Source organism: Toxorhynchites rutilus, chromosome 1 (assembly GCF_029784135.1).
Source record: "Toxorhynchites rutilus septentrionalis strain SRP chromosome 1, ASM2978413v1, whole genome shotgun sequence".
Classification (NCBI taxonomy): Eukaryota; Metazoa; Arthropoda; class Insecta; order Diptera; family Culicidae; genus Toxorhynchites; species Toxorhynchites rutilus.
In genome coordinates, this window is record NC_073744.1 from 121674665 (window position 1) to 121680133 (window position 5469).

Consider the following 5469-nt stretch of genomic DNA (forward strand, 5'->3'; position numbering starts at 1 on the left):
CACCAAACAGAATTGAGTCAACAAAGCACACAAAAGAAAGACGCACACAACGAATTTCACTATCCTGAGGATTGAGGAAACTTTGAGATCTTCGCTACTTAGCTTAACAAATAGTTTTTTTTTTCTTTTCAATTTTTCACTGTTGCAGTAATATGTTCAGTTTTATCGGTTTTCTTCTCCTGTTACACAATTATGTCTACCGGAGCGACACTTCCGGAGTACATATACACAAAGCTTGACATAAAACAGCTGAAGCCTCAGCTCCTGCAATCTTCCACCAGAGCTTCACACAAAAAGAACGATTATTTTCACAGCTAACACATTTGATAGGTATTGTACTCGTCGGTAAACCAGCGCTGCCAGAACACATTCAAGAACCTAGATGCATTGTAAATCGGATACAAACTCTCTGAAACCATACAAAACAACTTCTACATCACATGCTCCAGGTGTTCATTGCAGGAAAATAAAAGAGGTAAACTGAGAACACTTTTCTTCCATTTTCTATCATATGATACCATTGGTATTCATTCGGTAGTGAACAACACACAAAAACTCTTATTTTGGTAAATGGTGAACTGCACCAGATCTTCAAAAAAATGCAGAGTTAAAACATACGATGAATGTTTGTTTTTATTTGCTGGCACTAGAACATGATCACAAGTCCTACAAATGTAGCAAGCAAGTGAATCTGGCTACGCTGGTCTTCACGACCATTATTCCTTTCTTTTTCTATGCGACTTTGAAGCAAGAAAACGACCATCGAGAAGTAACCCTTCTTTGTTTGTGGAAAATGATTTCCAAACTTTTCCGCCTGGCTTCACAGTATGTTCAAAACATTCAATTTTCAATATCACACCTTTTGCTGCAACTTCGGTAGCGAATTTCACAGAAAAAACGTGAATTTTCACTCGAATCACGACAGCTACAGAAATTTCTACACCGAGAGGAAGACCGATACGCGACAACAATAATGGCCGAGCGAACGAACCAACCATACATACCAGTCCGCGAACCTTTTTTTTCTCCATCAATGAATCTCCGTCCCTCTGTATCATATTCATTTCATTCAATGCAATCAAACAGTGGAGGCTCGCAATTCGCGACTACGAAGCTGAATTTGACAGCATGTGTGCGTGAAGCGAATGTCAACAAAGAATTGCAAAAAGAATGTGATTTTTAAACGCACCGTTTTTAACGTTTTTTGCAGAAATTTTCGTAATGGTGAGTATGTATCGAAAGAACTATCCTCTAGGATGCTAATTTAGTAATTTAGTTTGTCTACGCGGACGACATTCTTCTGATGGCATTGGGTGACACCCATAGGATTCCACGCATCAGGATACAGGCAGCTACCAATGCCATCGGCCGGTGGGCGGCCGAGAGAGGATTTAGACTTTCAGCGCAGAAGAGCGGCCATATGGTGATTTGCAGCGATAGACATCAGGGTCCCAACTCCAGGGTCCAGCTATACAAAAACAACATTCCCCGCCGAAAAACGCTAAAGATCCTTGGAGTATTTGTTGACCACAAACTTAACTTCCTCCGCCATTTCGAGGAAGTTAAGAAGAGCTGTGCCACCCGGTTGAACCTTCTGAAAACCATTTCCAAACCGCACCGGAGCAACAACAGAAATATTCGGCTACGGGTGGCTAAAGCCATCATCAGCAGCCGCCTCACCTATGGCCTTGAACTGACGTGTTTGGCTGGAGACAAGCTCCCAAAATCTCTGGCACCGATCTACACAAAGCACTACGGACTGTCTCCGGTCTCCTGCCATCAACACCAGCTGCCTCTGTCTGCGCCGAAATTGGAGAACCTCCTTTCGATCTGATCATAGACTCGGCGATCGTAGCCAGGACTGCCAGTTTCTTGTCGAAAACCAGCGGTAGAGGGGAGACCCACCTGACCGCCCTTAGCAACACGATCCTGCAGCGGGTGGCGCACGCCAACCTCCCCCCAGTGGCAAAACAATCCTGGTTTGGTGCGAACGACTGGAGGTTCCCAACTGTTCTCGTCGAGAACGGTATTAGGGACAACTTTCGAGCCAGGGTGAGCTCGATCGGTCTGCTAGAATATTTCAAGGCCATCATAGCAGAAAAATACCGTCTCTACGAGATCAGATACTCGGACGGCTCAAAAGGACCATCGGGAGTTGGATTTGGGGTAAGCGATAATAATAATAGTCTGATTTCCAGCAAGAAACTCGCGGACATCTGCCAGGTCTTCTCGGCCGAAGTGGCCGGCATCTTCGAGGCAACTACAACTTCATATTCCAAGCCGTTGTTGGTCGTCTCCGACTCGGCAAGCGCCATTGATGCCATCGGTGCGACCAGGTCCAAACATCCATGGGTACAGGCCATCAGGAAGAACATATTGCCCGACACTGTGCTCATGTGGGTCCCCGGACACAACGGCATCGCAGGGAATGAAGCGGCCGACCAGTTTGCCGGAATCGGTCACACCAGACCGTTCTTCACTCGGGATGTGCCGCTTGACGATGTGAAGTTGTGGATCACCAACTCTTTCCGCACTTTTTGGACCGAAAGGTGGTTTGCAGAGAGGGGGCAGTTCCTCAGAAAAGTCAAGGGCACGATTGTCAGGTTTGACGATGTTAAAGGAATGAGAGAACAACGAATCCTGTCCAGATTGAGGACCGGTCACTGCTCGGTCTCACACGGATTCAATAGAGGACCCTTCCATCTACTCTGCGACCTCTGCCAAATCCACAACTCCGTCGAGCACTTCTTGTGTGGTTGCCCGAAATTCGATGATCTACGAAACCTGCATGGAATCAGCGGGAGTGTAAGGGACATCTTGAAGGACGATCCAGCAAGAGTAGCAGCGCTTGTCTGCTACCTAAAAGATGCCGAACTATTTTTTAAGATCTAGCGTCTGAACAATGGATCAATCAAGAAGATCCTTGTTCCTTCCCCTCCACGATGAAGGGGAATAAGAACACGCCGGCATCTTCAACGGCACGGCTTCCTCTCCACTGGCCTGGAGCCATGGTCCGAGGACATCCATGCCATCTGGTCCAACAAGCAAACAGCAAGTTCTTTGTTAAGTCATGTCTCGCAAAAGGATTTATATGTGTTAAATTTTTACGTCCAATTTTTATGTGATAATTTTATGTGCAATCTGTTCCCAACGAAACCTTGCGGCAATGCCGTCGATAAAGAGGCGAACCAGCCCAGGAGGCTGAAAACCTCTCAAATAAAGAATAAAAAAAAATGCTAATTTAGTTAAATCACATAAATTTACTGCAGGGAAAAACGTTTTCTTACCGCATCCGAAGGACACTGTCTTTATTTGTGGAAAAGTAAACAAACTTTCAGGATACTAAATTTTAATAAAAATTAATACTTGTGTGCAAAATTTATCTTCCAAACGGTTGGAAAATGAGTTTTCCTTATGCAGTGAAAAAAACTTTGCCGTAGCTTAAGCTGAATTTAACTTATAAGTGTTTTTCTGTGACCTTGTTTCATGCATTATCAGGAGCCGATTCGATTACGCTGCGGGTGGAAGCCGTTTAGTCGTCGAAGGCGAAAGAATATTCAAAGCTGGACATCTTTTAATAGTTGGTGTTGAAGAAGTTCACGATGAAGGCTTCAGTATTTTCTCGTCCTGCCTCCAGTCATCATCTCCAAGCTCGGAACCCCATACAATAAAAATTCGTACGAAAATCTTCTTCTCCAAATGGTTGTTTTCGTGTTCCTGTAAAGTTGGCAAAGGAAAGTGCAAACACGTCATGGCTATTTTGTATCATTTGCTTAAGTATGTTTTATTTTATTTCTTTATTATTGCACATTTTGCACCAAGTTGGACTGTTTCACACTTTTTCAAAAGTGCGAAAATGTGAATGTGAATACTTGGAGAGTAGAAGTTCGACACGGTAAAATGGAGGCTACAAATACGGGAGGTTTTCGTAGGTTCTATCTTTAGCCGTAGTCGTTGGATCCAGTCTAGATACCGCGATTTGTCCGTTTTCGGAGGGAAGGCATGAAAAGAAATTCCGGGGCGATATCTCTGCTTACATCCGGGGACGACACAAACACTACGGCTTTTGAATTTTGCAGATTGTTCGGAGTCAGCTTCAAGCAAATTTCGTCCGACTTGCATGTTCTCCGGGCAATTTGCGCAGCTTTTGACGTCTATATTTCACACGTTCTAAGGAAATATTTTGAAAAATATTAGAGCACTGATTGAATAGAAGCCAGATCTTTGTATTTTAGGTATTTTATGAACAATAAGCGGATATTTTTATTTCAAATTTCATTAATTCGGTTTACCTCTCTCGCAGGTAGATTGACAGAGGGTGTACTTCAACGGCTTTTTTTCACTACTAAATGACAATAAACTTTGGTTCGGAGCATCGAAACAGTTAAGAAAAACGATTTTTTAACAATTTCCACTAATTGTAAGATAAACACGGTACAAGTTTTCGAGAAATCAGTATATTAATTACAGAGAAAATATGCAACGGTTTGTTTACATATTTTTCACTCACACGCGAAACTTTCATAGGTGGCGACACCGTACCTTCGATGACGCGAATTGGATTGTTTGTTGTCGAGGGAATAGACAGAATTCTACGTTCAGAGAAATAATTGCTAAGAATGATCAGTTTTGTGCTTCCATAGCCGAGTGATTAGCGTCAAACCTAACATGCCGGGGGTTCGAATTCGATTTCCATTCTGGTTCTCCGTCCTGCACTGCGATCACACGTATTCGTAATCTCAACTAAGTACTAATAAAAATGAAATGAAAGTAATACTACGTTGAGACGGCGAAGTCCCTCTAGGAACGTTAGTGCCATTTAAGAAGAAGAAGATGATCAGTTTTAGGTAAATAAAATGCGATACACAAACAATGTCACCATCACCATTTCGTCAACTATTCTCTTGAACTTACCTTGCCGAAGTCAAAATTGCCGTTGATGGTGTATGTGAATGTGACCATACGAGTTCCATGGGAAAATATTTGATGTTTCATCCCTTTACGTTGACTTTACGGTGGCGAGACGTTGTATGTGTATCGAACTTAATTGGATTTTCACTGTCCACAGTGCCACGTGAACTACTTTTAGGGGGTAGGGGTTCCTAAAATGTCCATGCTTATCCCTGTAAGGATGGAGGGTGTATAGACAATGTGAACTTGGACACTTAATTCAATATATACAAAAATAAATTAGAACTCTTTTACATTTTGAAGAATTTTTCAACTTCCCGCCCATTCAGGGTACTCCCTATATATTAACGAAAGAGCTGAGCCGGAGAGTGTACGATCGAACATCAATATTTTTTCCATATTGTTGAATGGCGTCACCTCTATTCTGCAAAGAACACACATGAACTGAGGACCATTCATTTCATCAGACACCACCAAAGATGTATGTATTATAAAAATTCATCAAATTGTTCCATGTAGCCGCCAGACTCTACCCAGCCCAATTTTATAATTTGTAAA